A 23,190-nucleotide genomic window follows, 5' to 3' on the forward strand; every position below is an offset into this window, starting at 1 on the left:
TTCAGGAGGGTAATACAGAACGCCGTGCTGGATCCCAACGGCCACGTATCACTAGCAGTCGAGATGACAGACATCTTATCCGGATCCGGATCGTGCAGCCATGTCTCGATCCCTGAGTCAACAGGTGGAAACGTTTGCAAGACAACAACCATCTGCACGAACAGTTCGACGACGTTTGTAGCAGCATTGACTATCAGCTCGGACACCATGGTTACCCTTGACGTTGCATCACAGACAGGAGCGCCTGCGATGGTGTGATCAACGACGAACCTGGGTGCACGAATGGCAAAACGTCATTTTTTCTGATGAATCCAGGTTCTGTTTACAGCATCATGTTGGTCGCCTACGTGTTTGGGGACATCGTGGTGAACTCACATTGGAAGCGTGTATTCGTCTTCGCCATACTGGCGTATCACCCGGCGTGATAGTATCGGGTGCCATTCGTTACACGTCTCGGTCGCCTCTTGTTCGCATTGATGGCACTTTGAACAGTGGACGTGTTCCGACCCGTGGCTCTACTCTTCATTCGATCCCTGCGTAACCCTACATTTCAGCAGGATAATGCACGACCGTATGTTCCAGGTACGGGCCTTTCTGGATATAGAAAATGTTCGACTCCTGCAATGGCCAGCACATTCTCCAGATCTCTCACCAATTGAAAACTTGTGGTCAGTGGTGGCCGAGCAACTGGCACGTCACAATACACCAGTCACTACTCTTGATAAACTGTGGTATCGTGTTGAGGCTGCATGGGCAGCAGTACTTGTACACACCATCCAAGCTCTGTTTGCCTCAGTGCCCTGGCGTATCAAGGCCGTTGTTATGGCCAGAGGTGGTTGTTCTGGGTACTGATTTCTCAGGATCTATGCACCCAAATTGCGTGAAAATGTAATCACATGTCAGTTCCAATATAATATATTTGTCCAATGAATACCCGTTTATCATCTGCATTCTTGGTGTAGCAATTTTAATGGCCAGAAGTGTACATGTTTCAAGGAACCTACAGGCATCAGAATAACAAGTGGGTGTTACATTGTTCAGTGTTTTGTTTTTAGTAGTATGAGTATATGTTTTACACCTTAGCGATATCTTGTGTTCTGTTAGCTCTCTCTCAGTTAGAATCTCGGTTACATTTGTGTTATTTGTTGAAAAGTGTTATTTATGAAAGTTTTGTTTCGTACGAGTTACGAACAAACCAGAATCAAAAGCAATCTCTCGTTCAGCTGCGTTAATTATAGATTTTAGTACGTGCAGTTACTGAAGTGTTACGATTTTACATCTGAGGCTGATTGATTTAAAAATACTACACTGCACTTAGTATAAATTTGAAGTCATTCTCAGTTCAAATGCAGTTAAACAATTTTAATGAAAAATTTAACTTCCATTCGCAGCACAGAGCGATCGGCTGACTGTCATTTTTTTGAAGAATTTCACCGACTACGAAACAGTAACCTCTCTGACTTTCAGCGTATAATCTGACGAGAAAACTTAATTACAAGGAATATAAGGGCTTGTGAATAAACAATTTATGACGATGGCAAGCTATGTTACGTTCGCTATTATTGTTTCAAGAGATTTCAATGATGTTTGTGACTCGTCCTCCAAGCTTTGAATAAAAATAAACTGAACACGATCTTGAAAATCGAAGATATCGTCACCAGCCCCCTTAACAAACTAAAATTAAGCGCACCCACAAATTACTACAAAAGGGAGGAGTAGCCCCAGTGATATGTTCAGGTGGTTAGCACTCCTAGATCGGAGTTTAATATAAGTGCACGAGAAGCCACCGCAAAAGTGAAATCCTGGTACATTAATAGCCGGCGTAACCGCCAGAATGTTGGTTGCAACAATGCAAATGTGAATTGGTGTGTTTCGCACAGGTGACGGATGTCAGTTTGTGGGATAGAGTCCCATGCCTGTAGCACTTGGTCGGTCAATACAGGGACAGTTAATGCTGTTCTAGATGTCGCTGAAGTTGTCTTTCGATGATGTGCTCGACTACAGACAGATCTAGTGACCGAGCAGCCCAAGGCAATATGTCAACACTCTCTAGAGCGTGTAGGGCAATAACAGCCGTGGCGTCTTTCTCGCTATATATCGACATGAGTGTACATACAGAGTGTTTCAAAAATGACCGGTATATTTGAAACGGCAATACAAACTAAACGAGCAGCAATAGAAATACACCGTTTGTTGCAATGTGCTTGGAACAACAGTACATTTTCAGGCAGACAAACTTTCTAAATTACAGTAGTTACAATTGTCAACAACAGATGGCGCTGCGGTCTGGGAAACTCTATAGTACGATATTTTCGACATATCCACCATGCGTAGCAATAATATGGCGTAGTCCCTGAATGAAATTACCCGAAACCTTTGACAACGTGTCTGGCGGAATGGCTTCACATGCAGATGAGATGTACTGCTTCAGCTGTTCAATTGTTTCTGGATTCTGGCGGTACACCTGATCTTTCAAGTGTCCCCACAGAAAGAAGTCACAGGGGTTCATGTCTGGAGAATAGGGAGGCCAATCCACGCCGCCTCCTGTATGTTTCGGATAGCCCAAAGCAATCACACGATCATCGAAATATTCATTCAGGAAATTAAAGACGTCGGCCGTGCGATGTGGCCGGGCACCATCTTGCATAAACCACGAGGTGTTCGCAGTGTCGTCTAAGGCAGTTTGTACCGCCACAAATTCACGAAGAATGTTCAGATAGCGTGATGGAGTAATCGTTTCGGATCTAAAAAATGGGCCAGTGATTCCTTTGGAAGAAATGGAGGCCCAGATCAGTACTTTTTGAGGATGCATGGACGACGGGACTGCAACATGAGGCTTTTCGGTTCCCCATATGCGCCAGTTCTGTTTATTGACGAAGCCGTCCAGGTAAGAATAAGCTTCGTCAGTAAACCAAATGCTGCCCACATGCATATCGCCGTCATCAGTCCTGTGCACTATATCGTTAGCGAATGTCTCTCGTGCAGCAATGGTAGCGGCGCTGAGGGGTTGCCGAGTTTGAATTTTGTATGGATAGAGATGTAAACTATGGCGCATGAGACGATACGTGGACGTTGGCGTCATTTGGACCGCAGCTGCAACACGGCGAACGGAAACCAGAGGCCGCTGTTGGATCACCTGCTGCACTAGCTGCGCGTGTGGTTGCCGTACGCGGTCGCCCTACCTTTCCAGCACGTTCAGCCGTCACGTTCCCAGTCCGTTGAAATTTTTCAAACAGATCCTTTATTGTATCGCTTTTCGGTCCTTTGGTTACATTAAACCTCCGTTGAAAACTTCGTCTTGTTGCAACAACACTGTGTTCTAGGCGGTGGAATTCCAACACCAGAAAAATCCTCTGTTCTAAGGAATAAACCATGTTGTCCACAGCACACTTGCACGTTGTGAACAGCACACGCTTACAGCAGAAAGACGATGTACAGAATGGCGCACCCACAGACTGCGTTGTCTTCTATATCTTTCACATCACTTGCAGCGCCATCTGTTGTTGAAAATTGTAACTACTGTAATTTCGAAAGTTTGTCCGTCTGAAAATGCACTGTTGTCCCAAGCATATTGCAACAAACGGTGTATTTCTATCGCTGCTCGTTTAGTTTTTATTGCCGTTCCAAATATACCGGTCATTTTTGAAACATTCTGTATGATCATTGACTAGCATGCTGCCGTTGGAGCGCAACAGCCTCTGGTGTAGCGGCTCCTGGCATGGCTGCAGGTTTGGTGGGTGTATGAACTGAGGAACGAAGCTGAAACGAGGTTTCCGTGGAGCCCCTTCGCCGAGGTGTTAGCTGTTGGCAGACGACAAATATTGGGGTGATGTTACCCCGTGTACGTTATCGAATACCGCCGTGCTTGTTCTGTGATTTATCGGAAGGACCTCGAGCTGTAAGCGAAGTGTTCACTGTCATTTTGGTCTATCTTGTTTCTGTCTGGTGGGTATGGATGCCCGTGTCTTGATGGTTTTAGAAGGTCAATGTGATTGTAAAATCTGATAGACATTTTAAATTGCTTCATTGGCTTATATATCATTATAATCAGTTTTATGTGTTAACCTTATGTACAAGTGGTGCTTGCGAACCTTTAGCTAATGTTAAGCGCCGTGCTCAAGATGAAAGCTTCCTCTGAATGTCGGAGGTGTGCATTAGTACATGCGTCACCTGTTCTTGTCCGCCTCACCTTAAGTCTTCTGATTTTTAAAATAAATAATTGGTTATGCAATTTTCAACTCGAGGTGCAGTGAAATGTTTAGTATCATCAGTTACCACGGATGACTATTTGTTTGTGTCAGAATGTATGTCCATTTTGCAATTTTATTGGCCTGTTTATAATTTGCTTTTGTGTTCTGGTTTCTTTGAAGTTAGTGCCAAAGGTCTATGTGGTCTAAGAACGTATATAGTGCGTCAGTACCATTTAAGTGACAGAGCAATTTTAGTCTGTTCCAGGACGTATTTGTTTTCTCCAAACTGGTATGGACTAATGTATGTACTACAAGCCTTACAACATAATAACTGCAAGTAGGGAGCGGTGGGAGAAAACAGCTCGACACCGTACGGGGGACATCGTTAGGTTGACCGATGGGTCGAAAACAGGTCAAGGTATTGGGGCTTGGTTGTACGGGGTTCAGCCAAGACGGAAGAGCATCGTCTCTCTAGGGAAACTGGCCTCTATATTCCAAGCCGAAATTACTGCAATCGGGGAATGTGTGTCGGAGAATATGAGTAGGCGCTACAATGACAGTAGCATCTATATCTATTCAGATAGACAGGCAGCCCCGAAATCATTGTTAGCTCCTGCAACAAGATCTAAGATTGTTGCAGATTGACACAGGGTTCTGGTAGAGCTAAGGGGAAGCAATTGGGTGCATCTAGTGTGGGTCCTGGCTACTCGGAGATCTGTGGCAATGAAAAAGCCGATAGATTGGCTAGGATGGGAGCAACAACTCCATTTGTTGGACCGGAAGCTGTCTTGACAATCACCAACGCTATTTTCAAATTAGAACTACGGAACTGGCTTAGGAAACAGCACGTAGGATACTGGACCTGGGTCCATAAACAGAAACATGGTAAGGTAATGATGCCATGTTTTAAAAGAAGCTCTGTAATCCTAGGATTGAACAGGAAAGAGATCAAACTCATGACTGGACTGATGACCGGCCATGGGAACTTCAAAAACCACATAATGGCTATAATGGAAGAGGACCCTAAATGTAGCGTCTGTGATGAGGGTGAAGAATCTGCATCACACGTAATCTTTGAATGCATGGCATTGGAGAGTAAAAGATACAGAATCTTCGGGACAACTAGACCTGAAGAAATTTTTTCTAACAAAAAACTGTTAGAGGGTCTCCCAGTGCTATTTAAGGGTACTAGTTGGCTTTACTAGATATACAGTGAGCTACACCGCACAGTAAACATAGTTTCGGTGCGGGCCGTGGCGGGTTAGACCTAAGCTGTTTTAGCTCTCTTGTTGAAATCAATCAATCAATTAATCAGTGTATGTACTGATGAGTTTTGAATGTCATGCTAGTGGCGTGCGTCTGTTTTAATGGTTTGGTAGAAACGAAAAATTTTCTGATGGCTGAAATTCTCATTTTTTAAAAATATTTCTTGATGACTTCATAAATCTTTTGGTTACCTTGTTAAAAGACAGTTGTCATGGTTTTTGATAAGAGCTCAGATTAATTAATTCTATCCTAAGAGTATTTATTTTATGCACGGCTGTGTTTTGGAATTCGCTCTAACTCAAATTATTTGTGTTGAAGGAAACTGTTCGTTAATAATCTTGTGTACTCTATTGCTGGTCCGTGTTAGTTGGGATCGGGCCCCACTTACTCACGTCTCGTCGGCTTGCTTAGCAGTCATCTGGAGTGCATTCGGTCGGCAGCTCTCGCCGCTGGCTGGCTTTCGCGTTGCTTCCTTCTACCGGAGCCGCACTACGTAATGTTCCTGTTTAGATGGTTCAAATGGCTCTGAGCGCTACGGGACCTAATATCTGAGGTCATCAGTTCCCTAGACTTAGAACTACTTAAACCTAACTAACCTAAGGGCATCACACACATCCATGCCGAGACAGGATTCGAACCTGCGACTGTAGCAGCAGCGCGGTCCCGGACTGAAGCACCCAGAACCGCTTCAGTCCGGAACCGCGCTGCGCGCTGCTGCTACGGTCGCAGGTTTCAATCCTGTCTCGGCATGGATGTGTGTGATGTCCTTAGGTTCCTCTTCAAGTTCAGTTTATAATTGGAATGATCCTGATTTTGCATCCTTTAGCTTGTGGCCTTCACCTTAAGCACATTTTAATGTGCGTTGGGATCCCAAAATATACCAATATTTGTTATTGAAAAAAGGATTCCAAATCATCGACCCATGTATTTTTCTTTGTTTAAATTTATCTTTCCTAGATACTAGGGTTAAATAGTTTTTCATTGCTTTTGAGTACGGTCTCAGATGTTTTTAATAAGTCGAGTTTAAATCATGTTTTATGCTCACCATTTTATAATTACGACTGTTCTGATCTGTTCTGGTGCTGTTGTTTACATTTACGTCTGCCTTCAATATGCCTTTGGCCTTATTACGTTCTGTGCCTCAAAGAATATTAATTTCTTTTGCGGGGTTAAAATTAACTTCAAATTGTACTGTAAAATATTTAAATTAGCATTGAATTTTAAATGAGTTCTCATTGATGGGCCTTTTAATTAATTAAAAAAGCGTAATTGGCTGCTAAAATAAATTTGTGTTCTACAAGTGAATGAAATGTGTAAAACCCCAGTAATTTGCAAGAATGTTGGGCTGTCGTGGCTGTGGGCTCCCAAACGATTGATATCGAATTTCTGATTGTAAATCGATCACACGAATTTAGTAACGAGAGTTATGATAAATTATGTGTGTTGCTACGGAAACCTATACTATTTATGTTGACAGTGATTGCCTGGTGTCGTAAAAGTTTTTTTTTCCGAGTGCCTGACGTGGAAGAACATGATTCAGTACTTATGTAATGTTCGAATTTTTGTCGGAAATATGGACCAGAACCAAATGACGAAAGGAGAGATGGTGTAGATTGCGGTGGGCGAAGTCTATGAAAATTCTTAAGAAGACGTCTGACTGTGAAATACATTCACAATTTCATTGTTGAAACTGTGGTAAAAGAGCGACTATCAGGAAAAATAAATGGTTTGACTATTCGAAATTATCGGTCCAGACCATCATAATTCACGTATCTTGCTGAATTACAGAATACACCCTGCAAGCGACAGCATTAGACACTGACTTATCTACCAACACTGTGTGCGACTGTTACAGTTGTTGCAGAGAAGTCTGCTATGTAATAGTGACGAACGACAATGCACTGGTGGACCAAATAAAGTTATTGAAGTGGACGAGTCGCACATAGCAAGAAGGAAAAAGCAGAGGGGACTACCTTTAAAGAATGAAACCGAACACATCTGGGGAATCGGTGTCATAGAACTGGAGTTTTGGAAACGCCTTGTATTACATACGTTCTCCATAGGCAAGGTTTGGTTCAAGTGGCTCTGAGCACATGGGACTCAACATCTTAGGTCATAAGTCCCATAGAACTTAGAACTACTTAAACCTAACTAACCTAAGAACATCACACACACCCATGCCCGAGGCAGGATTCGAACGTGCGGCCGTAGCAGCCCCGCGGTTCCGGACTGCAGCTCCAGAACCGCACGGCCACCACGGCCGGCATAGGTAAGGTAACTTAAGTCGGCGTGATAAAGACCTTCATACTGCCAGGTAGGAAAGTGCTTACAGACGGCTAGACGGCTTCCGGTCTTACAAGATGTTAAAATCAGAAGGATTCAACCACGAGTCCATAAACCATTGTGTTGAGTTCATGTCTTCCGATGATTACATGGTGCACATGAAGAACATCGAGCGGCTGTGTAAATCAGTGAATGGCGTTCAAGAGGCAGAGACCAACTCTACTTGTTTCAATGTTAACGTTTCCGTAACTTGTGGTTGCAAGGAGAAGTTGACGCATGTGACACTCTACCCATATTTTTACGGGACATAGGCACAGTCTACCCAGGATACAGCAAAAAATGAATGCTGCCCATAACATTCGCATCAAATGGACTTTCTGATGACAAAACTGTCGATGAGGGATGAGGTAAGTAATTTCCTTTGCAATTACAAGTATTTCAGTCAACTACTTTTGTCGTTGCTTTAGTGACCACTGTAAACACTGCTTATAACTCGCGCACCACAATCGCGTGGTCGATTTAGAATCGCACGCTCGACATCTATCATTTGGGATCAGCGGCTTCGATAGGAAAACATTCTTGGAAATTACCAAAATCCCCACTGGTTCAGTACTTCCCGGTTTTCCATCCTGGCTAAATTAAGAGGCCGTAATTTTCACAATTAATTCACGGCCTTTACAGCTTGTTTTTAAAGGAAACCTGATTTGCATCCTCAAAGCGGCGCTACTTGCGCTACAGTCATGAGACTGGCTCAAAATCTGAATAAGTGTCTTCTTTCAGATGTAGAAACGTGCCTACCAACTCTCGTTGTTACACAGTTCCTTATTGGTGTTGCGATTTTTTTTCCATGAACGTAAACTCAATGCACAGAGTTTTAACCTTTCTGTCCAGACGAGAGCTGTTTTAAATGCAGGGTGTCTATAAATTAATTGTTCAGAAGTAACCTACAAAACTGTGAAAAAATTAAATAACTCACAGAAAGGTTTGGCACAGCTCTGAATGCAGTATGGCTTCAAGTTTTATTAACAAATGTTCAACGCTGCCAGCTTTCGTAACGTAATATTCCCTCTGTATTCCTTCCTAATGCTATGAAACAAATATTGGTGTGTGGTGGCACCCTCTTTTGTTACCTGTTGTCGCAGCTCGTTGTCGTTTCCCAGAAACGAAGCAACAAACACTCTGTCTGTACTATAACCCCATACACAGAGGTCCATTGAGGTAAAATAAGGTGACCGTGGAGGGTATTGCTCCACAACATAAAATCCAAGTCGGCACATTCCTAAGGAGACGACGTGGTGGCGCATCGTTTTGCTACATAAATTCTGAAAATGGGGTAGACAGCCATCACGTCGGTATCACAGATTTACACTAGTCTGCACAGGAATGTCTTCTAGCGTCCGGGGAAGGTCGTATGTTAGGAGTCTGAGATACTTACGCGCGTTCAGTGTTCCGTCTATGAAAAACGGGTCTATGAGCTGATGGTTCACTATGCCTCATCACACGTTTACACTTCATGGACGCCGACGTTCCACCTGACGAAGGCAAGGTGGATTTTCAACAGACCAGTAGTACAGTTTTCAGTGGTTTACCTGGTCATGATTGGATAATGATGATATTTGGTTTGTGAGGCCCTCAACTGCACGGTTATCAGCGCACGTACAAATTTACAATCTTTACTCACTCCAAACTCGGCACTGTCTTGAATGATGATGAAAATGATGAGGAAAACACAAGCACCCAATCCCCGAGCGGAGAAAATCCCCAACCTGGCAGTGAATTAAGCCCGGGACTCCGTGATCGAGAGGCAGCAACGCATGATTGGTAAACGTAGATTCAGCACTAAACAAGGTACATGATGCATGTGGAGTATCCTAACCGTGTACAGAAGTTAACACGATTCTCATAATCGTTTCCTTGTAGCTGTTAGTGGAGAGGGATGTAATAGGGATGGACCCTATTTCGATGGAGAATGCATAGGATACTTGCCTGACTAAACTATTTCGATAGAGAATGCATAGGATACTTGCCTGACTAAACTACTTCCTCGTGAGATTGCGCGGGAGCCAACGTGAGTGTCAACTGCTGCAGCAGCAGGAACATTAATTTCCACCTCTTATGTCGTCACTTGTTTCCTTCTGTTACACTGTCTAGGTACTAGAATACCACTTTCACGTCACTAGTTGTAGCTGCCTAGCTGGTTGATGTGATTTAGGATGTCTTTCCGCACACATCGTACATCAACGAACTGCATTCCTTTCGCGCTCTCCATACACCATAAGCATGTCGGCTTTTCTGCATTGGTAAATCCCCTCGTCCATTCGCGTGCTACTGCTTGGTCTGTCACACACCAGCTGACTAGCAAGCCTCAGTGCACTCAAGGAACACGCAAGCTTACTGAAAGGAAAAGTAACAACACCGTGCCTAGAAACTACGCAGATTGAATGGCACAACCAAGTGTTGGTGTGAGAAATTTTCACGATATCTCATAAACGATTTGCAATAGAATCCTGCAGTGGACTTAACATCTTACCCTACTTTTATTTTGTTAAGGCGATAGGCATAGTTAGATTTAAAAAACGTATGTTTGCACACAAATATATTTTCCTCATATTATTACAATCTGTTTTATCTATCGCTTGAGCCTCGTCCTGCAGTTACACAGGGTCAGCCATCGTTAAACGGATTTGGCATGTTAATGTTTAAGGGGTGGCCGGATGCCCTTCCTACCGCTACCCCATACTCCCCCCCCCCTCCCCCCCCCCCAGAACGGAATTAGTGTACCCCAACTGTCTGCGTCGGGTGTAATCCATGGAATAGTGCGAAAGTGATCATATGTCTGCGAGCCGTGTAACTGAGGTGGAACCTTGGGACCAACCAGGTATTCACCTAGCGTGATGTGGAAAACCGCCTAAAAACCACATCCAGGCTGGCTGGCACAACGGCCCTTGTCGTTAATCCGCCGGTCGGATTCCATCTGGGGCCGGCGCGCCTACCCGAGTCCAGGAAGCAGCGCGTTAGGGCCCTCGGCAACCCTGGCGGGTCCATTATTACAATTTTTTTATCGAATAACAATACGAGCCATTGTCTACCAATCCATTCTGTGAAAACCACACATCTCTAGCGCTTTCCATTTCCGCAAAGTTCGTGGTGCAAGTTTTAGATGATTCACCCTGTGTAAGACTGCCGAATTTCTTCAGATACAATGTGAGAGACTGCTGGCCGACCATGAACCGGCGTCGGAAGTGATGCGCAGCCAGTTTCGGTGATACGATTGTACCAGTTAGTACGTAGTACTACGACCGTTTGTGTCAAGGATCGCTGGTATGCCCAACTCTCCAGGAAACGAACACACGAAAATATTTTACAAACGCGTGACGATCTCCCTGTTATATCACTCCCTTTCTACGGTGTCACATCTAGCAGAATAAGTACTGTCCTTGGAAGAAGAGGTTTATCACTGGCGCCCGGATAACGACAGTTCTAAGAGTCCTTCTAATTTATACGATTGCCTGTGAGCACAGAACAAACTACGTTGGCCAGTCTACACATACCACTACCATCCTATGTGTAGGACGCTAAATGCACCTTAAAAGTAGAGACACTGTGAAATATGTCGCTGTTCAGCATTGTCTCACAAACAAACATTGAATGACCTCTATAAGTAAAAGGATATGTCCAGCAGCTCAAACCGCTAATGATCAAAAAGATAAATTTGGAGAGGGTTTTGATATTATACTGCAGGTGTCTTTTCAGAAGGGATATATCGAAATTCCACTTCTAAGAAGTTGAAATATGAGATGAAATGTTTTTTTGAAAACATGTTGTTATTAAGGCAATTTTGAAGCTAGAACTCCAAATCTTTTATTTGTTTCCTTGCTCAGAAATAAGGAAATACATGATTCACCGTTTTCGGAAATCTAACCCTATAGGAATGACACGATTGAATTTTTTTTGGAAAATATATCGTTATTATAAAGCATTTTTAAAGCTGCATCTATGAAAATTTGTATTTGACTTCTTGCTTACAAATAAAATAATTCATGTTACATTATTTTTGGAAATTCAGCCGCTAAGGGGGTAAAATAGGAGACGAAATGTTTTATGAAAATATTTCATTATACAATTATTTTAAAGCTAAATCAAAGAAAATTTGTATTTGTCTTCTCGGTTAAAGATAAAGAAACACGTGTTTCGACGGTTATTGAAAAATCAACCTCTAAGGCTTTTTATGGAAATATTTCATTACGAAAGCATTTTTGAAAGTCAATCTAAGAAAATTTGCATTTGGTTTCTCGGTTAGAAATGGTTAGTGACTTTAAAACATTTTTAAGGTTTTAAACACGAGAACTGGTATTCGACTTCTAAGGAAAGATAGGTTAGGGGATGAAAGTTGCTTTGGAAATATCACCACAAGAACTCAAAAGACAGGACTGCTACAGACATCAGACTCCAGCTACAAGAATCGCTTTTTGGACAGGAGAACATTTGGAAAAGATCATGATTCTAAGGTCTTAATGAGCTTTATAAGGTGTTGCGATTTGCGAACTACATCAAATTTCGATTAAAAGAACAAATACGCGCAGACCATAGAGTCTACGCGAACGTAGCAGCGGGCTCTATGCTCGTGTTTCAGGGAACTAAAATATCGTTCCACGCTTCTACCTTATGGGATTCAGTTATTAAAGAAGATTATAAATTAGAATGAGCATTCCGCACTTGTCTGAACTGCATGTCATCCACATTTCACTTCGATGCTCCACAAGGATAAGCCTACTTCATACTATATTGCAGTACCTGTGTTATTCTGAATTACGATACAAAGCACCTTTGGACATGCATGCATGCAAATAACACACGCGCTACAGTCTCGTACTAATCCTTGGACACTGGCTAAGAGACTTTCAAGGACAAAGTCTCACCTATATCGGAATATACACACATCAAAGAAAATTCTTCGCGTCACCTCGGTTCCGGGAGTTCCGGAACCTGTACAGAAAATTGGAATAGAGATAAACATAATATCCGCCCCTCTTATTGCTCATGAAAACCACGCGTTGCGTGTTGTACCACCACAATTTGAGACCTTCTGTGGTGGTGGTTCAGATTGCCGTACGCACCGGTACCTCTAATACCCAGTAGCACGTCTTCTTGTACTGATGCATGCCTGTATTCGTCGTGGCATACTATCGACAAGTTTATCAAAGTACTGTTGGTCCTGACTGTCCCACTCCTCGACGGCGATTAGGCGTAGATCCCTCAGGTTGTTTGGTTCGTCACGTCGTTCATAAACAGCCCTTTCCAATCGATCCTAGGCATGTTCGATAGGGTTTATGTCTGGAGAACACGCTGGCCACTCTCGTCGAGCGATGTTGTTCAAATGGTTCAAATGGCTCTGAGCACTATGGGACTTAACATCTGAGGTCATCAGTCCCCTAGAACTTAGAACTACTTAAACGTAAATAACCTAAGGACATCAAACACATCCATGCCCGAGGCAGGATTCGAACCTGCGACCGTAGCGATCGCGAGTGATGTCGTAATGCTGAAGGAAGTCATTCACAAGACGTGCACGATGGACGCGCAAATTGTCGTCCTTGACGACGAATGCCTCACCAATACGCTCCGATATGGTTGCACTATAGGTCGGAGGATGGTATTCACGTATCGTATAGCCGTTACGGAGCCTTCCATGACCACCAGCGGCCCCACGTAATGCCACTCTAAAACAGCAGGGAACCTCCACCTTACTGCACGCGCTGGACAGTGTGTCTAACGCATTCAGCATGACCGGGTTGCCTCCAAGCACGTCTCCGACGATTGTCTGGTTGGAGGCATGACGACACTAATCGGTGAATAGTACGTGAAGATGCCAATGCTGAGCGGTCCATTCGGCATGTTGTAGGACCCATCTGTACCGCGTTGCATGGTGTCGTGGTTGCAAAGACGGATCTCGCCATGGACGTTGGAAGTGAAGTTGCGCATCTTGCAGACTATTGCGCACAGTTTGAGTCGGAACACGACGTCCTGCGGTTGCCCGGCAAGAATTATTCAACATGGTGGCTTTGCTGTCTGGGTTCCTCCGAGCCATAATCCTTAGGTAGCGGTCAACCACTGCAGTAGTAGCCCTTGGACGGCCTGAGAGAGGCATGTCATCGACAGTCTCTCTGTATCTTCTCCGTGACCGAACAACGTTGCTTTGATTACTCCGAGACGCCTCGGCACTTACCTTGTTTAGAGCCCTTCGTGGCACAAAGTAACAATGCGGACGCGATACAACCGCGGTGTTGACCGTCTAGGCATGATTGAACTACAGAGAACATGAGCCGTGTATCTCCTTCCTGGTGGAATGACTGGAACTGATCGGCTGTCGGACCCCCTCCGTCTAGTAGGCGCTGCTCATGCATGATTGTTTTCATCTATGGGCGGGTTTAGTGACATCTCTGAACAATCAAAGGGACTTTCTGTGATACAATATCCACAGTTAGCGTCTATCTTCAGGATATCTTGGAACCGGGTTGATGCAATTTTTTTTAATTCGTTTACATAACAGATGTACAAGTAAAGATTGTAGACGCATGATTGACGACAAATGGAAGCTTGTATCTCACTGTGAGTCGTGCACGAATAGCCAAAAGGTAAGACGACCGCTAGAGATAAGCTGGAAATCCGGGTTCAGGTCCAAGTCAAATTTACATCGTCGTGTTTCTGTATCGATTCCATTGAGAGTTAGTTATTGGGGGAAACTATCGGTGTTCCCGAACAATATGTGTACGGCTAGCAGACCGACTTAATCACCAAAGAGATGTACGTGAATGCAATTAACAATGACGAACGTGCATCAGTGGTAGACCGTTTAAATGGCTCCGTTAACTTTCCTTCTTCCATAGGAGAAATGACAAAATATCTGCGATTTAGGGCGGTACGAATCTGTGCTCCAAAATGGTGTACAATTGCCCTTTGATCTATCCAGTAAAGCTACAGAACAGGCTCTAGCTTCCTTAGAAATAACAAGAGGAAAAGTCCACGAACAAATATAGCAATTATATAATGGTGTGCGAACTGTGTGGGAGGGTTACTTCATCAAAAATTATAGAAGGGCTCTGACTGTATAAGAGGCCCACCTCCGCACGTGTCTGTCGTGCGCGGTTTAGGCCATGTATCCACAACAAATACAAATAAATAAAGAGGACTTCGACCAGTTAGCACTTTATCCGCTGGTTTGTTCGTAGTCGCCATGTAACAGCGCCATCACACTCTATCGGACATCAATCCATATGGCCTCGAAATAGTCTTCCAGGGCTACGAAGATGATGTTACCCTGATATTCCATGACGACGGGGACATACAGCTCGCCAAACAGACTTCAGGGCCCTATCAACAAACAGTACAAGTGTGCAATCTATAGTTGTTTAGCGAAGTAGAAGGTATTTGCCAAGATGGCCACTAATAATTTCTGTTCTCGGTAACCAGTTATCGATAATAAAGGTTATTATTAGGGATCTTCGCCAATAAATTTAACAGCAGATCGACCGCTGTGGCTCAGTATGAGTAAACTAAAAAGTTAACTATAGTTTACGATGCGCTTGTACTACGTTGGTTGTCACAAGCGAACACCCTGAAACCTTTGGGGATATTCTCCACTGCCTACCCAAATTATATGATAAAACTTTACTGGCGCTTTAAGAAGTAAAATATAAAAGTAATCTTATACATGATACATTCGTCCATGACTACAGCATATTGCAGCAGTACTCCCTCACCCCCTCCCACCCCCCTTCTCACCACACTCCTGCCTAAAGCGACTGCACGGTGAGTCCTTGACTCAACATCTCGGTACGTCTGCAAATACAATGTATTCAAAGTACGTTACAAACTCACCCAGCCAAGTAGAATTTTAACTTATAAATTCAGGAATACACGGAACGACGAATGTTCTCAAATGGACGTAAAAGTCATCAGTATTACTAACCACAGCATTACTAAATACCTTTAGCAACCTTTGTACAGGAAATCGATCCATCGCTGCCTTCAGACGTCTCTGCTAATGTTATACAGAATACATTGTCCTACACTACCAAGCTCCGAACCCACTGGGGCAGAGAGTGGACCTCAGCTCCGCGCATTAATGTACCATACTTTGCTTAGCCCCCTTCCGCCATGTCAAGTTCCCGCTGTGTAAGCTGTCCAGGATACTGAGCAATGTCTTCCATCGAACGGTACCCACGATAGGCAATGTGACATGAAGCGGTCACCAACATCGTGTCTACGCCGAATCGAGCCAGCCTTGGATGGAGCCCGCTTTGCAACCATTGTCGAATTCCTGATACCGTCTAACTTCTTTTTGGGTATCGGAGCCAAAATGTCATTGAGAATAGAGGAGAAACAAACTGGCTCTCGACACTATAAGGGCACCTGACACAATTCCATACTACCTAAACTTGAAACTCCGTTCAAACAAGCCTCGGAAAGCCCTATTGTATCGACCGACTGTCATGTCATCCATAGCCAATAGGTGTCACTATGGGTATGGCGGGGCGAATTGTCAGCCCACCACTGAGTCGGCCGTTGTCAGTTTTCGCGACCGGGGCCGCTACTCAATTAGCCTCACAGGGATTGGATGCACACCACTTTCCAACAGTGCTCAGCAGACCCGGATAGCTATTTCTTACTACCGAACTGGGTATTGTTCCCACCCGCCAAAAATTACAACTACGTGTGGGTGGCTGGGCGCTTCGTATACTGTGCCTTAAGGGCTGCACAGTCCGACCCTGAAGACTTCAGGGCCCACCTTTAAAATCATCAATAGTATGTACCGAAGCGTTTGTGAACGGGATACAAAACAATTTTTCATATCTTCGTCCACATTATAGTGTCCGCACCTTCGCCCATATACATCTCATGCCTCCCACCCAATCCCTCCGTCACAGTTTTACAAACTGCAGAAGAGAATTTAGGGACATCAACGTTCTCTATTAAAATTCCTTCCATCACAATAAGTTTTTGGGCTGAGAGAGAAGCCCCTGGCTCAAGTAGCAAAGGGATTGTTACAACAAAATCAGGATTTCAACTTCCTATGATGCCTGAGAGTTATTTTGTTTCCTTTCAAGACAGAATTTCTTAAATTTGAACAATTTGAAATCAGGTCGACAATGACTCCCGCCAAAGCTGGTGGAAAAGCGTTCGTGTGGATGGCGGATGCACTTTTCAACAACCTGTCAAGTCGATTTCGGCGAGCGATGGATGGGCTGTAAGGAGAATTTTTTAAAAAAAGGAAAAAGTCGCGCCACCTCAAGGTTTAAAGGAAATGTGCCTCCACCCACTCCGCCCCCCCCCCCCCCCGGCCCCACCCCTGTCCCCGGATCGATTCAGCAGTGCCAATTAACGACGAGTGCTGTATGCCGGTCAGTCTGGACGTGGTTTTCAGGCGATTTCCTGCAACCTGCTGAGACTAGCTCTTTAAGTATTTTTATTTAACACTGGCCTACAGAATTTTGCCTGACAGAGAAAACTCAAACTTAATCTATTCATTTATTACCCACAATATGCAAGCCCAACGCAATCTGACTGCTACACATTGACAACACGTCTTCCAATAACCAACACAAAAGAATTGCCCTGAGTTGCAAGAAATCCTAACAATGATACAAATCCAAAAAAATATTAAATTAAAGAAAAATGAAACTACCTCCAACTCTGGTAATTGCCTAAACTCATTTCAGTCACGAATCTGAGCAGTGAAAACTTCACTCTTTTTTATATTTATTTATTTATTTATTTATGCATTTATTATACCTGGCAAGATTAGGACCTTCAGGATCTCTCTTACATCTAAGCAGGCATACTCAGATTGAACGAGTTACAGTTTCTACAGAACATTAAGGACATAGAACGTATTATGCAGTATTGATGTTAAAGAAAACAATAGAGATTATAACAGTAGTACAATGATAATTATAACAATCAAAAAATAATTATAACAATCAAGAATGATAATAATAATAATAATAGTAGTACTAATATGTATATGAAAGTAAACATACTTTTCTTTTGTGAATGTCAGTCCTATTGCTAGTTGGGAATTTTCTCGTTATGTTCTTGCAGCTTGTGAGTTATTCTCATCGAGCAGGGACATAAGACAATTGAATGGGGTGAAAGAGATATATAAGAGGTAGATAGGTTAGACGAAGAGAAATAGAATGGTAAAGTTCGAAGCTGTGACGGAGAGGAGAAAGAAAGAGATGAGAAGGGCACAACAATGGTGACTATACCGTCCCTAATATGTAAGTTTTGAGTTCCCTCTTGAATTTTGAGTGGTTCTGGATAAGACGCAGATCACAGGGGAGGGCGTTCCATAGTCGTATGGCTGAGATGAAGACTGACACCGAGAAAGATTTTGTGTTACGTAAAGGTACAGCCAAGATGCTAGACGTATCCGATCTGGTATTGCGATTGTGAAATGATGATAGGTGTTTAGTGCGAGAAGATAAGTATTGGGGGCACCAGTGGCTTAGAAATCGATGAAGTAAGCACATCGAATGGAGATCGCGTGCCTTATGTGGGCGTATGCAACCAAGCTGGGAGTATGAGGGACTGATATGATCATACAACCAAATATTGCACACGTATTTAACGCAAGCATTCATCACTAGCTCGAGGCATCTAGAATTTTCACTATTTGTGCCGTGTTGAACTACATCACAGTAGTAAAGATTAGGCAAGACTAGTGTTTGGACTAATTTTGGTTTAACATGGGTTGGAAATATTTTTCTAAATTTTTGAATTGCATGTAGGGAGGAGAACGATTTCCAGCAAGCTGTGACTGTTTGTTCTTCCCAGTTTAGGTGTTCATGCAAGATTATTCCAAGGTCTTTTACTGTTTTTTGGTATGGTAGTTGGGTACCATTGAGGAGTATTTGAGGGACTGTTACGCGAAAGTACCGGCTGATTAACTTTGGATGAGATATAAGTATGACCTGGGATTTCTTGGGGTTTAGTTTCAGAGCTAGATTCTGTGCCCATCGAGAAACAGAGCAAAGATCTGCGTTCATACTCGCTATTGCGTCAGCAATGTTCTTGGGGCTTGCACTTATGAACAATTAGATGTGGTCGGCATATAGATGGTAGTTGCAGGAGTGAATCACTGAAGAAATATCATTAATGTACAGTGAGAAGAGAAATGGACCAAGGACAAAGCCTTGGGGAACTCCAGAGCGCACGTTTTTCCATGATGACTTTTCCGATCCACAAATGACTTTTTGACTTCTGTTTTTGAGGTAGCTGTTGAACCAGTGTATTGCGCTGTTTGAGAAATTCAGATGTTTCATTTTAATTAGTAATATTTCGAAGTCAACTGTATCAAAAGCATTGCTAAAGTCAAGCAGTGTTAGGATAGTAGCTTCACGTCTGTCCATAGCATGTTTAATGTCATCAGTTACTTTGATTAATGCAGTTGTCGTACTATGGTGGTTTCGAAAGCCTGACTGATGTTCGTCATGGATGTTATGACTTTGAGGTAATCCGTCAGCTGTTCATAGACGATGTATCATAGGACTTTAAATATTGCAGGTAATATGCTGATCGGCCTGTAGTCACCTGGCGACTTAGGGTTGTCGGTCTTGTGTATAGGTTGTATTAAACTTTGCTTCCACTCAGTAGGATATGTACTACTGACAAGAGACAGGTTGATGATGTCTGTGATAACTGGAATAATAATGTCTACGACGTTCTTAATCATGCCAATGCTCACTCCATCATTTCCTATTGCCTCGGAAGAGATTCTCATAATTGCCTTGAGTACTGTGCAGGTAGTGACATGTTTTAGGAAAAACTTGTCTCTCGAGAGATTGATATCTTGGGGCTGATAATTTGTCGCTGCGTGGCTGTTTACAGCTGTTGAGAAGAAATCGTTTAATTCTTCTGCAGACGCTTGATAAACAGCGTTAGATCTTCGCTTCCCTATACCGAAACTGCGCAGCTTTTTCCACAGTGCAGCAGGTTTTGATATGCCACATACGACAGAGCGGGCATGTCTGATTTTGGCATTCCTCACGCTTTGCTTGGTTCTGTTTCGGAGTTTCCTATAAGCTTCGTACTCCTCTGGAGTTGGGCTACGCTTGAAGGCCCTATGTGCAGAATCACGTTTATTCATTAACTGGCGTAATGCAGTGGTGAGCCACGGAGCGGGAGCTCTCTTTACCTTGACAGTGCGTTGAGGAGCATGTTTATCATACAGTGCACTAATTTTGCGACATAATTGCCCAATTTTTCAGTGTAAAGTAGGTTCATTGCTTATATCATGCCAAGGGATGTCTGAGCAATCCTTTTGAAGAGCGTCATGGTTAACATTTTTTTAAGTTTCTGTAGGTTACCAGGTGAGATTTTTCTTTGGTAGTATGCATTGAGCAATTTAAGAATATCACGTCATGAGCAGAGAGTCCCGGAGCGGATGTCCGATTGGCGCGGATTATTTTATCCGGTCGCTTTGTTGCTATTATATCTATGAGTGTGTGGCTGTGTGGCGTATGATGAGTTGGGTCCAGCGGTGTTAAACTCATATCATTGGAGTGGAACAGTCCCTTAGTTTTTCTGCACAGGGAGATTTTAACTGTAAGTCGATGTTTGTGTCGCCCATAATGATTATATCTTCATACTGTGTCACGAGTGAGGACAGGGCAGACTGAAAGGAGGACATGGCACCGACGTTTGGAGGTTTATAGATTACTCCAATTAGCAGTTTCTGATTTGATGTGTTTATTTCGAAAAACAAGAACTCTGCTTCTCTTTCGCCCTTTGCATCCGATGTGCATAGTACAGTAGGTGTCAGCTCAGAGCGAACATAGGCACCCACACCACATCAGCGCCGTGTTTCACGATCTGCCCTTAGGAGAGAGTAACCAGTGATTCGGATAGCGTCGGAAGAAATGTTTGGTTTCAACCAAGTTTCAGAGACGAAGATAATATGGAACAGCGATTGGCAGAGCAGGTCACAGAACTCGTCGAAGTGAGCCGTTAGCGACTGCGCGTTCGCGTGGGCCACAAAGAGCCCGCCGCCTGAACCGGTCCGTCCCATTGTGGCCGCCTGTAGGACCGAGCGCGCTCCGTTTACCTGCTGGCCGGAAGAGGGACAAAAGCTGAATTTCGCGGAGGAAGACATATTTATAGGTGTGTCCAAGGTCGTGACTGACTCAAGCGTCTGTGGACTATAGGTGAAAAACAGGCTGGAAGTATCGGCGAAGGGAGCGAAAAGAAAGATGGAAAGTGGCAGTAGTGGTTACGAAAAAGATAATAGTGGTAGTAGTGGTAGTGGCGAGGATGAAAATAACAGATATAGAAAGGCGGTTGTAAGGAGATTCCTGTTAACGGAGAATGTTAATTCCCATTTGACTGACAATATGAATATACATGAGCACTTATGATAGACAAATAAAGAAAGAATATTTATATGAAACAATTGACTGATTTTAAATAGAGTACTTATGGTACTTATAGAAATAACGGAGCAATATTTAAGCTAAAAATTGAAAAGAAAGAATAAAAATTAACTTATATTAGACAGATTACAATATGAGACTTTGTGTCTCGCGAGATTTCCCTCAGTCTTTCAGTTTGAACATGTTTGTCACCATTTTCCTCCCTCCTTCCGTCTTTACTACGATCCTGCCGAACTGTGTGACCGCAGCGTTCAAAACTTTTAGTCTTTCACGCGTCAGATCTTCCCTCAGTGTAACCCCACTCTTGGCGAGTTTTCTTTTCTGAGCAAACACTTCAGCTCTTTTCCGGTAAGACACAAATTTAATTATTATAGGCCTGGGTTTCGTGGCGCCTGGTATCCTGCGCCCAACACGATGGCTTCTGTCAATATCGGCCACGTCGATCTGCACGCCAAGTTTCTCACGCACGAGGCTAATGGCCAGGTCGTCGGTGTTTTCGCGATCGTTTTCAGCTACCCCGAACAAGCGCAAGCTGTTCCTTCGCTGATACTGCTCAATTTCATCGGTGGCAGCAGACAGTTTAGCTTCTAGCTCGGCGGCTTTTTTCTCTTGTGCGGCCAAGGCCTTTCTAAGAGACTGGATTTCGGTGCTGTTGCGACCGACAGACTCTTGCAGTTTGTCCATGACCGCGGCCGTCACAGAGTCCGTGATGGATTGCACGATTAGGTCTAGCGTGTCTTTGCTGTGCAGCGCCGCACTCACCTGGAACCGGACGAGCTCCCCGATGTCGGGAAGCGGGGCCTCACCTGCCGCCGGAGACCGGGCGCCCGCGCTGCCTGCGCCCCTGTAGCCTCGCCTGCTACCGCTTACTTGTGCTCTTCCCATTTTTCACTCACTTATCACTTATCACTTGTGGTAATCAATGGAGAACAATACACCACGGCAAGTAACACTTGTTTAGTCGGATGCATACGTTGTGGACTGGCGCACTTCTCTGTAACACTTTGAATGAGCGGAAAAAATCGCTAGCCGAAGAAACGCTCGTCACTCAGTGGCCGCCATCTTCACAGAACACCTCACCTTCACCTCACAGAGCATCTTCATAACACGAACTACAGTAATTACAACAATTAGCAACAATTACCAGCTAAATACAGAGATTCTAACTGCTATAGACTAACTACTAGGAGGCAAATTGTTAGCAAAAGAAAGATTTTGTTGAAGGGCAAATGATGTATGTAGAAAATTTTACCTTGTTCATGTGACATCCAGTTCCAAAAATTATATAGTTTTCAACCATTCCACTGTCCAAACATTATCAACCAAACATCCATCATAGTACATTTCCTTGCGTATTTTCTTATAAACACATCATTTCTTCTCACTTAATAATGCATGACCTTGAAATGTCCCCTTAGTAAAATTATACAAGACTGTGCTTAAACTGACACACAATAGTTTTTTAGCGCAACGCAATCTGACTTTCAATAATCCCTACAAGAGAATGGCCCTGACTAAATTAACCTATACGTTTCACAATTCACTTACCTCACAAATATCTTCGTTACTCAAGCTACTGCAATACAGCGAGCGCCACTACTGCCAGCTAACTAAAAGATTCAAACTACGGAAGTCACTAACTACTGACAGGCACAGTTAGCAAATGAAAGACTTTAATAGAGAATAAACAATGTATTTACCTTTATAGTCATTATATATATATATATATATATATATATATATATATATATATATATATATATTCGACATCAATTCTTACAAATTTCAAAACTCCGCCATCTCTCTCCTCACGTCCACCACTGTTGGCGGCTCACCTCTAACTGTGCAACGCTACGCGCTGTTAGCATCCAGCTGCCGCTGCCCGACACTACCATGGCAGACAACAATGCAAACTAGCCACAGACTGCGCACAGCACAGCCAGTGATTTTTCATACAGAGCGCTATGTGGCGTTACCAATAAGAAAACCTAAACAGCCTACTTACATAGCCCCCATGCTCC

The sequence above is a fragment of the Schistocerca gregaria genome, chromosome 2 (assembly GCF_023897955.1).
Source record: "Schistocerca gregaria isolate iqSchGreg1 chromosome 2, iqSchGreg1.2, whole genome shotgun sequence".
Classification (NCBI taxonomy): domain Eukaryota; kingdom Metazoa; phylum Arthropoda; class Insecta; order Orthoptera; family Acrididae; genus Schistocerca; species Schistocerca gregaria.